At 25.9% G+C, this 12,606-nt stretch overlaps 1 long non-coding RNA gene across 1 annotated transcript; it reads left to right on the plus strand.

Moving 5' to 3' along the window:
- The first annotated feature begins 246 nt into the window (after nucleotides 1-246).
- Nucleotides 247-12,318, plus strand: LOC142327622 (uncharacterized). Its single transcript, XR_012757033.1, has 3 exons — nucleotides 247-347; nucleotides 9,804-9,944; nucleotides 11,327-12,318. It is a non-coding gene; the product is annotated as an uncharacterized LOC142327622 (long non-coding RNA).
- The last annotated feature ends 288 nt before the right edge of the window (nucleotides 12,319-12,606 follow it).

Here is a 12,606-nt window from a genome sequence, read left to right on the forward strand (position 1 = left end):
TAATAATTGATGATAATTTTTTTTTAATATAGATTTCACAACGAATGACTGTTTTTAGACACATAACAGTACGTGATTTTAGAAACACATTTATTATGTAGTCTTGATTTAAGATAATTTTAAAAACATTTTTGAACTACAAATGTTCACTGTACTTGTATGTAATACAGCAAACTTTACAAATATAATTCAGTTAAATTAATTATGATTATTATACCTGTAATTAAATTGTAATAGTGTGTATTTCATAGTTTGTTTTCTTAGATAAATTAATAATTTTCCACATTTGTAAGAAGAATTTTTTATGATATTAAATTAGTTTTATATACAATAATCCTTCGACTTAAGTGAGTAATGCATTCTATAATATGTATTTGTTGAATTGATTAACTCAGGTAAATATTGTGATGTCCCTGTAAGCATAACCTTAAAGTACATTCATAATTTTATCTGTCTAGGATCATAATGTACTGTAGTTTTTGTTTACAGACTGTTTAGTAGCTTCCTTTTCTTATCTGCATTGGAAACTTCTGAAGAAGAAACTTCTTTATTTTTAGGAAATAAAATTCTTCTTCTTTTATCGTAATTTATGAACTCAGTCAAGCCTAACATTAAGTTCTTTAACTTTCAGCTTATCTTTATTTAAATTTTAATAAATACTGTAGGCTTTTTCTTGAATAGGAATGATAGAGAAAGAAGTTCTTTTACTTCAATCCAGGAAACTAATATTCCTTCTGTTTTCTTCTACATATTCATTTTCATATAAGCAGATTTTAATTGTACAGCGGCGAACAAATTAATCAAAAACAGTATTTTTAACAGAAAAAATGTCTAATAGTCAAACTAACTCAAATTTAGTTTGTGCCCTCCTTTTATCTCATTAATCCTCTTTGGCATTGATTCTACTAAGGTAGAACAATGATTTTTTTTAAGGTAGAACCAAACCTGTATCACTGAACTAATAAGTTCCCCTATGAACTAATAAGACCATGAGAGCACCATTTTTTTTGGTTTGTGAAGAACTTTTTTGCTTTCTATGACATGTGACATGTTGCAAGATCCTGCTGGAAAAGGAGTTCTAGGTTCTTCTGCATAACTGAGACTATTTTACTCTGGCATATGTTATGTATTGGTTCGATTTCACCATCCCATCCACAGGCATAAATGCTCCTGGCCCTTCATATGTAAAACATCTTTTTGGCTGGGTGTTTGGGAGCTTGTTGCAGATGTACTGGCATAGTAGTCTTCTCATCTGTTGACTTATAAATGTAGGCTACTCTCCTCTATTGGACAAAGAAATTTTTTCTACATTTCAGTAGTCCATTCTTTATGTTTCTTTGCCCATTGAAGTCTTTTTGTCTTCATAATCTGTGTAACTGCTTTCTAGGTTGCCAAGCAATCCTTCCTACTGCCAACCACAATTTTTTATGAACTGTCATATCAGAAACATTTGTCCCACTGTCTCTGAAGTTCCTATTAAGGTCAATAGCTGACAATCGTGAATTAATTTTGCTTTTTCTTATTAGTAATCGATCATGTGTAGTTGTGATTTTCTTTTTCCATCTGCTTTTTTTCTCTTTGGAGAGACAGAACCTGTTTACTTAAACCTTTTCACGATTTCATTTACAGCACCTAACCCACACTACATTCACTGGCAATCTGTCTTTTGAGTCATTTTGTGTGTTGGGATAGAGCAACAATTTTTGACCGCTTTCGTAGGGTTATATCAATTATATTAACTAGAAACAAATAACAAACTTATAGGAGAAACTGACAACGTCAGTAAAAACTAATTTAAAATGAATTATAAAAGCAAAAAAACCACTAATTCTGTTTGTATATGAACTAACAATATAATCTGAAACACTAAACAGAAAGCACTTTGCCACAGAATGAAAATCTCCTACATCAGAACAGAAATTCCCTTTATTCGGATTAATTTGTTCGCTACTATATTTGCTCTTATGAATGATTACAATTTTCTAATTTATCCTCATTGTCCAATATAGAATTGATTTGCTCTGTTGTTTTTTTTCTCTCACAATTTTCATAATATTTTGCAATTGATAGTTTCTCTTCAGATATAATGATTTTTCTTTTTTTTGTGGATGCATATTTTGTAAGTTAATGAATTTTACAGAAGTTTAAAAAGATATGTTAAATGAACAGAACATGCAGTAGATGCAAAATCAATGAAAATAATTGTTGTATGTAAACAATTAAGTAGATTGCCTAAAAACAATAACTTAACGAGTTTACAAAATGAATGCAATTTTAATATTAATAATAGATGTTATTAAAGTAAAAATAGGCTCATGAGTGACTTTTAAGTAGAAAACAAGTTGACTGATGTAGGAAATAAAGTGTAATAGGAATAACATGTTGGTGAATCATCATTCATACTAGAATGAAAAATAAGCATTTTTATATACTGCATTATGTATAATTTATTATTTATACATTCAGTAGTATGGTAAACTACAGTATTTCTAAGGAGTTATTAAATTTTTTTGTTTAATTGGAAAAAAATTTTTGTTTGCAATAAAAAAAAAATTCAAAATCATATTTTCACATTTGCTTAAGTCAAGGGAGTATGGTAATTATATAATAAAAAGTATAATTATTTTTAGCCTATTTTAGATTTTGATAGAATTTCTATTTAATTAATAATAGTAGAATTGGGAGGTCATACTACACATGATACAAATGTTATATTAAGTATACACTATATAAGTGATAATACAAGTCAGTACTAGTGATTAACTTTAAATAAAGCAGCTTTATGCTAAAATGTTATGAACCGTATAATTTTTATTAAACAAAAGCCAGGATTAATTTTTTTTTATTGTAGGAATTTACTTCTTGTTTTATTATATGTCTCATTATATTTACTTTCTGAGTAATAAAAAAACTTGTATTAATAACAAAAAGCAATAAAATAATGTGTATTGTATTTGCACTCTTTTAATTAGCTTGGACTTTTTAGAGAATCATCTTTTTTTTTAAATGTCACAGCTATTAGCAAGCTATAAGATAGAAGTTCAAATTATTTAGATGTACTTAAATATCAAAGAACTTGATATTTATATTGACATCCTAGATTTCTTCTTAACACATCAGCTGCAATGTTGGTCACGTATGTCCTGTAAGAGCAATTATGACGAGGCATCCCATTCTCCCCTTGATTTCCCTAACCTGCACTGTTGTACTTTTTGTCTATCCTCATTTATTTTTTGTCATAATGAGAAATTCTAGAAATAGAGTAGTTTTATCAGTGATTGACAGTTAACCTAAGAAGCATAGCTAAGAAGAGCTTACAGTATTCAAATGTGCTGTAAAACGCAGTGGAAACATGAATACTGGACAATGGGCACTTAGGGATAAGTATGAAAATTATATTTATTTAAAATAATATAGCAGACAATCATAAAATGTTTCCATTCTTTTTTCTATATAAAGAACATCAAACTTTCTTCATTTAGTTTTCTGAGAGATTGATTTTTTACTCATATTTTAGTTTGATGTTTCATTGGGGGTTCCCTTACAACTCCGTAGTATTATTTATTCTTTGCCTTAGTATGTCATTAAAGGTTAATCATTATTTCTTTTATAGTGTTTCTTAGAATATTATATATTGCTTTTAGTTTTGTTTTATATATATTATATCCGGGCGGTAATAATCATTCTCTTTATTTACCCATAAAAAATAAAACTGATTGCTGAACTGAATTAAAGTTCTGTTTAGAAAACTATCATTTTTCTTTTTTAATACACAGAAATTCTTGTAATAGTTTATTTCAGTGTTTATTGTTTCATTGCCCCACCATTCATATCTCTGTGAAAAATTAATTGGTAAACAATTGATAAAAAAAATTTTGTATATTGATTTAATGGTTTTCTTAATGGATAATTCCTTTGTTATTATTCATATTTACACAAATAATGAGAAGAATTTTGAGCTAAGAATTAAACCTGGAACTTTTGTTTTATCAGTGGTTGCTGTATGAAATTAGCTGTCAGCATTGTGCAAATTTTACAAAATTATTTTGTTTAAATTTAACTATATATAGAAAAGTATACATTATAGTAAAGTATCCCATTTCTTTCAGATAAAAGGAAAAATTTCAAGCTTTAATGAGATTTGTCTTCCATGTATCCATTAAAATATAATGTAAATTTAAAAAGTTATTAATTACTGAAATTTAAATATAAATCTTTTATTATACATGTAGAATTATAATTAATTAATGAAATCATAATTACTATCTGTTACGAATTTTGCAATATATATCAGTTAAATAGTGATATTTTCATAACATATTTTTAGTAGATTCGCAATTTTTCCATTAGTCTGTGCCCTGCAACTTTATAAAATGTGCACAAATGATAATTGTAAAAATAAAATAAAATATATGCCATGTCCTTTATTGAGAGAGAATGTTGACAAGCCAAAATAAAGTCTTTACATAATAGTTTTTTATTACTTTCCTGGTCATTAAAGACAATTTTATCGTAACAAAATCTCATATAGATTGCAAAATCCATTTATTTTACCCTCTGGTTGAAGAGATTGCAACAGTACATTTTATGTTCCTTGATCAAATTTTTGTAGGCACTTGGTGGACAGTTAAACCTTGTAATTGTATTAACTGTTATTTCTAAGGAGCTCAATCATTTGATATACATTTTCAGTACCTTTATGTTTGTTCATGACATCTTAATAAATATATTTTATATTTGCAATTTTGTTCAATCAGTTATAAAATTAAAATTCCGAAAGTTTTCTTTTCAGGTTTAACAAATCACAGATACAAATACTTATCTTTTCTTTACTTTTTCATTATTGGTTTTTATTATATGATGTCATATACAGTTTACACATACTTTAATTAAGAAGATAGTTATGAGGGATATCATATTTTAAAAAAGAGAATTGTATTAAGCGTAATACTCAGTAATTATTACGCTGATTGATATTTTTTTTATCAAACAATATCAGATTTTATTGTCAAAAAAAATATTTCTTTTTGTTTTTAATAAATTATGTGGTTCTTATTAATAATTTTTTTGTGAAATTTATATTTGTGAGTGTATTATTTGATAAATTTTTAATGCAGTCTTCCATTTTATTAACATTATTATTAGTTTTGTTGTAATATATGTTAATTTTTGTACTTTGTTACTGTGATTGCTGTATTTTTGTGTGAATTAAACTGTTAAAAATGAATTCTCATCTTATTTCAGTTGAAAATTTTTCTTAGTGACTAAGTTTTTATTTGCTAAATTCATTATAATTTAATTTATGTTATAAACAATATTATAGGCCTATTAATCTCCTATAATAATTGTACTTATTTTGTCGTAATAATCTGTTATTTTGTACATATGTATGTATAAATTGATAATTGTGCTGTGTTTTTATTATTTTATATTACTGTGAGTACTAATTTAAACTGTATAATAGCAATTTTATCTTATATGAAAAATAGGCAGTTTTGTCAATTATACTTTTTACCAAACATAATTTAGAGTTATAAAGGCCAGATTATTTAGTTAAGTACAATTTTAAATGGATCTTGGTTTTGTCTATTAGACTCTCAACCACTAGTTTTTTTATTCAACTTTTTTCAGATTCCTTGTCATTTTCATAAGCAGACTTAACTCTCTAGGATAGTAATCAACATGGTTACTATCTAAAGAAGAATGGATAAAGATTTTAAAGTAAAAGGGAAGAGAGAAAGGGGGCCAAAAATTACTCACACTGGAGCTGTTTTTTGCTTGGTTTAATGAAAGGACATACCATGCCAGGAAATAATTGTCCTCTTAAAAAAATGATTTATATAACTGTTAAAAAAATTCCAGTGAATTGTATTAAATCCAGAGTAAGGAAGAAGCCCAGATAGGATAATCAACGTATTATCTGTCTTGCTTTCCTAATTCCATATAGACACATTTAATGTACCTTGGGGACATCGTCCCCAAGGTATATTAAGGTCTTAAGATTAAACAAGGTTGTGTTCAAAGACACGTTCAGAACTCAGCTCCAGTAGCAGTGAACTAAAAAAAAATTTAGTATGACATACACATTCACTGAATTATTACATTGATCAGCTCTATAAGTTATCATAATCATTAATACAACTCTTATTCACATTTTCCTTATGTATGTTTCAGATATCTTGATTTATCTGAACTTAATGGAACAAATAACTTATAAGTTAATATTTATTAACACTATAAAACAGTATTGATGGTAATAATAATATTAAAGGTAAACTGTAGTGAACCTTATTAATTTGTATCAAAATGTATAATTTTTACAGAATTTCTTTCTCATTAAAGATTATTGTAATATTTATATGTTTTAGTGTAAAATTAGATTTTAAAGTTTAATGTATTTTAGTATTCCTTTTTCTTTTAAATAATTTTACCTATAAAAAAGATTAATAAAAAAAAATTTAATATAATTTTTCTGTAATGCAGTATATTCTGACAATTTCTTCTAAACATCCTAAAATAAAAAAAAATCTATCGCTGTACTCTTTGGCATTGAAGTATAAGTGATATAGAAAGCGAAAAGAATTTTTTTTTTAATGAATAGGAATTTCAGTTTATTCATTTTTAAATTGATTTAACAATTCAATATATATAATCACAAAAACAACATTCTAAATGAAAAAAACTGTATTTAAATTACCCTTTTTTAACATTTATTAACACATTATGAACAAAAAAACTCTAAAATTTTAAACCTGTTTATCTTAAAATAAAACATACTATAGACTGTTATATTTGTTATACAATTTTTTAACTAGTGGCAAAACCATGATCATGTACATTATAATTCAGTAAAACTTATTTGCAGCAGAATCCTGCCTACACCAGAATATTTCCCCCATAATAAAAATTTAGTGTTAATTGTTTTTGTAATTATAGCACCTGACAAATACAGAAACTATAAAGAATATACAGAAAATCTTTGGTCTAGTGCACAAACTCAATAAAAATTGAATAAGATTCAAGTATACAGTTTTAATGTAACTGAAAAATTGCTTATGTTTCATATTAGATGTAATCTGTATAGCATCCATCCTATAAATAGCAGTAATTAAGAAGAATATTTTTACACGTTTGTTGCACAAAATTTTATTTTTTCATAATATTACATTTTTAATACAGGATATTCTAACAAATATTATTCTAAAATTTTAAATATTTATTGAATGTGTAATATTACATAATTAATATGTTATGATTTACTAATTGTTATTTAGGTATTATATGTAGAAAATTTATTGTTAAACTATTATAGTTAATGTTAGTAATTAGAAATTATAACTATTGTGTATACTATTCTTTAAGTCTTAATAATTATTATAAATACTTGACAAAAAAATGTATCTATTTTATTACTTTTGTGGAAAAAATTATTTCTTGTTGCAGATTTATAAAGAGTATTATTAAATATATTTTATCAAAATAACCCACTTTAACCACTACTTCTTGGCACAGTTACTACAAACATTGAAGAATTAGCCGTAACATTTGCTAGCTTCAAACTCCCTCTGCATACACTTTTTTTCTTTGTTCATTTAATTATAAACCTTTTGGATAGATGGAATTTGCCTAAAGATAAGTCCAATTTATATAATGAGCAACCAAAAATGTCTCAATAAACTTCATATCACAGCTTTAGAATGTAATACTAGTCGGCCAGCTAGTCGATGTTTATTAACCACTATGGTTGACACTAACCACAATTGATAGTGTACTGGCTTTTCAGTTTTTGGTTAGGATCTAGCATTTTTTCTCTTGCACCGTGCATTTCACCTTTATTGATAAAACACAAGTGTAGAGTGTAGAATGTCCCAAGATACAGATCTAAAATTAAAGTTACAGCCATCCCATCTCCAATTTTGGTTAGTGTTGTGTAACTTCAGCATTAATTCAAATAAATAGGCAACAGTTGCCACAAATTTAAGCTAATGTCATGTTTTAAAAGTTCCAGAAAGATATTGTTATTGAAATTTCATTGATAGCATCAGTTATTAATTATCCAATTTAAAAATCACATGTAGATGATGTTAATTATTCCATGTGGTAGACTATAGCAAATAATATCAAAAAATCAGCCACCCTTGTTCCATAGATGTGTCAACCTGTATTAAAGAATTTACTCATTATTTTCAAAACTTTACTAGAGAACTTACTATTTTCAAAACATTCTTCATATATGTGAACTAACTTAATGAACGTTAAATCCAGAATTGGTTACACATTATATTGTGACTTATGATTTAAGGCCTAATTATTATTTTTAGTTTTTTATTGAATTAAAGGATCACAATTTAGTTTCATTGGTTCTCTTAAAGAATATTTTCTTTTTTTATTAACCCATTTTGTACTATTTTACTCAGAAAATTTTTGTTTTTGGTTTTACTTACATGATCTAAAGAAAGGTCATATATTCTTCTACACAATCTTTGCACATGCAACTTTGTTTATAAAAAGTGTGATAGTGACTGGGTACACAGGTTGAAACTTATACGTACTGAATTATGAAGCAAATTAGTATGCAAGTCTGGTATAACAACCCATGCTTGATCATTTTCTTTTCATCATATTTATTCTTCCAAAAGCTGTTTTGACATAATAATAAGAGTTGAATTAAGTGTTTTTTTTCTGAAGTTCAGCTTTTTGTTACTGTAAATAATCTTTTTGTTTTTAACAAATGGATTTTAATAATCTGAACTTTTTAGGAAATGAGATTCAGTTTCAACATAAAAATCCATGAATCAGACCTAGGACTTTTTGGTTTGACAGTAAAAGAGCTAACAGAGTGGTCAGCAGTTTGGCCAACTAGTTACTTTTGGTTTTGCTACATTAGTTGCTAACTGCAGACTATAATCTATATCGAAAAAGAATTTGCTTAATTTTTAATGGTTTCCCATTAAAGAAATATTAAAGAAAAAATTTTTTTTCAGAATTTATTCTCTCAATATGAAATACAAAAATTTTGCAATTTAAATTATTACATTTTTCATTGTATTATAATTTTTAATTCATAAGTTTACTCGTTATATAAGAAAAGATATTATAGGCCTTAGTATATATTGTAAATTTTCTTTTTTTATTGCACTTTTATATATAGAGGACAAGTCATAGGTGTTCAATATGCTTCTTTTGGGATGTACGGTATACATCCACATGTTAGTCACAATTTATCCCACACCTTAGCAAGCATTTCTCTATTCACTGCTGCTGTTATGTGGTTTTGAAGTTCAGGGGAGGCACATAGTAGGAATCTTTTACAAAACCCTACAAGTAAAAATCGCACATAGTGAGGTCTGGCGATCTTGGAGGCCATTGATATAAAGCTGAATCATTAGGTTACATACGGCTGATCCATCATTGAGGAATCCTATCATTAAAAAATTCTCAAATGTACAGACTCCAGTGGGGTTGTGCTCAGTCCTGCTGAAAAATGAATCTCAAAAGTTCCCTGTTTCTAACAGTAATTTACTCTATCAAAACAGATTAAAAACTGAATAATTATAAAATTTTAAAATTGGATGACTATTTTAGGAACACACCATATTATGTTTATTCACATCTTAAGAAGTGTTTTATTCCTTGTATTTTTTAATTTTACTGAATTTAAGTTTAATTAAACCACTGAACACATTTCACGAAACATTTTGCATTGAAATAACTCGTAGCTGATGAATTAGTGATTGTCCCTTTAAAAATAAAGATATACAGTAAAGTTTAATGTAAAAATTAATTTTTTTTATAAATTTCAGTTTAAGGTGCTGATTCACTATTTTGATGCTTCAAGGAGAGTTCTTGCACAAACAGATTTAATTGTATTTGGAGATTCAAAGTCTTTCTGACTACCGTTTAACAAGGATAAAAGTGTTTCTTAGGAATCTGTATTTCAATTGGTGAATATTCCATTATTCATAAAAATATTTAATAATTAACAGTAATGCTTTCGTAAATTTGACTTCTCACTCAATATTTACTTAAAATTTAGACAGAAGAAAGTTTTATAACATTTGTAATAGTAGAACATTAAAATGTTCTAAAGAAAGGCAGAAGTTTCATTCAGATCAATCATAAATGTAGATTTATTGATAAATAGCCATGTATTTTAATGAACTTCTTATACAAGGCCATGTAGTATTGCTTGAAATAAATTCTGTGATACTACAGTCTTATAAAAATTTTCAAAAATAGAATGCTTACTATCATTTAAGGGAGAAATCATAAAAGGAGAGTAAAAACTGTAAATTAATATTACCTATAAAATTAAAATAATTGAAACATTTCTATTATTAACCAACACTAAGTTGGAATGTATTGATCATTCATAAGTTTGTATATAAATTACTACAGTTAAAAAAATACAATACTTACATGTTTGGGAACTGTAAAAAAATTGTGACAGGAATCTGTGCTTCTATTATAAGAGGAGTGCAAAGTTCATTAACATATAATTTTTTTTTAATCTATATTAAATTATTAGATAACGCATATCATTTTTTCAAAATACATTCAGGAACAGACACGAATAACAATAAATGTTTAATTATCTCCAGTTATAAATAAACTTTGTTGTCTTCCACACAATATAAATATATTTTAGTGACTTTAATTTCTTGTCATTTTTTAGAACATAAAAATTTGTTAAGGGAGTAAGACATCCCTGAAAGTAATCAATAAATAATGAGTTACCTATGAAGTATTTTTTGTAATTTATATTTCATTATATTGATTAATTTCTTTTTTAATTACATTCAGTAGATTGTAAAACATTTTGTCAAAAAAAAAACATTAAAATTCTAATGTCAATTTAAAATATTGTGGTAAATATGTATTTTAATTTTTTATTATTTTATGACATTTTGAATAGAAATTAAAAAAAAAACAATTACTCTATTTAAGATTAGTGGTAAAATGCTCATATATAGTTTATTAATTTTTTTATTATTTTTATTAGTAACCCATGTATTAGGTAAGTAATCTGTTATACCAGATTTCTGTGATTTGAAATTTTACAGTTAAAGTTGTTACTTTTTAATGAATTTTAATGCTTCATAATTGGTAAGATTATGTAATTAATCACAAATTATAGATTTTTTACACTTAGTAAGCTTGTTACTTAATTTCTTTGCAAGCCATCCATTAAGTTGGTTTGATTAGTTAATTACTCAAAGAATGTAATCATTTTTTTTACATGGTTTAATTAAATTGGAAATAGTTTATATTACTGTTAGAATATGACACATGACATGATGTTTTTTTTTTGTTTTTTTTAATACAGTGTAGTTGAATCATTACATTCTAAATCTTTAGTTGAGCTTAGAAATAGAGTTGCACCATCTATCGTTGAATTGGTCACGATCTGCATTGGAAGAAAGGTTACCACAATGTCCCTTTCGTCACCTTATTTTGTCATATATTTTATATAGACCAGTGTAATTGGATAGAGTAAAAAGTATTTATTTTATATTATAATATACCACATATGTAGGAGTAATATTTGTGCCAAATTATTGAAAGACTTTAATTACATACACTTAAGTTTTTTTTTCTCATCTAGTAATATTAACATTATATCTCTAATTAAATTTTATAAAATTTATTCGTATTATTATTTGGACATTTAGATCAGTTGAACTTTTCTGTTGCACAAAAGTTAAAAAATGTTATTTTTGATGCTAAGTAATAATTTTTAGAATTCACACTCATTTTTACAGCTCCTGGTAATATAAACAGAAAGATATGTATATCAAGTTGGCAGATTACTTGAAAAGTTTTTTAATTAAATTTTTGTTTAATTCAACATAGATTAATTTGGAATTAAAAACTTTACTGTAGTTAATGTTTTAAAATAAATTAAGGCTAAATTAAATTTTAATTTATGTGAAGTTATCCAGTTTTTATCTATAATTAATCCATGAAAAAGCAGCTTGTTTTTATATGAATTAAACTTCAGTACATGCCTTCTAACTCAAATTATTCTAAGCTGAGGTCTTGAAATCATGTTAGGAAATGCCCTTAAAAGGTTCTTTGTAATAAACCAAATTATGCGGTTCATTTGTGCTTAAAAAATGGATAATTCTTAAAAAAATACTTTCGATAAATGTATTTTTACTCTATTTTAATTCTAATTCTTACTACATGTTGAATTGTTTTATTATTACAGCTAATGTGCTGTAAAAACAACCATATAGATTATAATAGTTAATGAATGTTCTGTCAATTTCTTTATAATTAATTAGTGTTTCTGTTTTCTTACAATGAGTTGTCATTTTTTTTTTTCAGATATTTACCATTAAAATACTTTTCTGTAAGATCATGTTCTTTAGAACGAATTTCAAAGATAACATTACAAATTTAAGATGTATCCCAAAAAAAATTCAACATAAATTTTCAGATTACTCTACTGGCTAGTACACACTGACAACTGTTTTAGTTGTTTGGGTTTTATGTAATGAAATAATATATGTGAATATATCAACTAACATGATGTGATAAACCTATCATATCTCATGAATTCAACAAAAATCTAATTTGTGGTGAGGTAAAAATCTGTTATTG

This window comes from Lycorma delicatula, chromosome 7 (genome assembly GCF_047948215.1).
Source record: "Lycorma delicatula isolate Av1 chromosome 7, ASM4794821v1, whole genome shotgun sequence".
Lineage (NCBI taxonomy): Eukaryota > Metazoa > Arthropoda > Insecta > Hemiptera > Fulgoridae > Lycorma > Lycorma delicatula.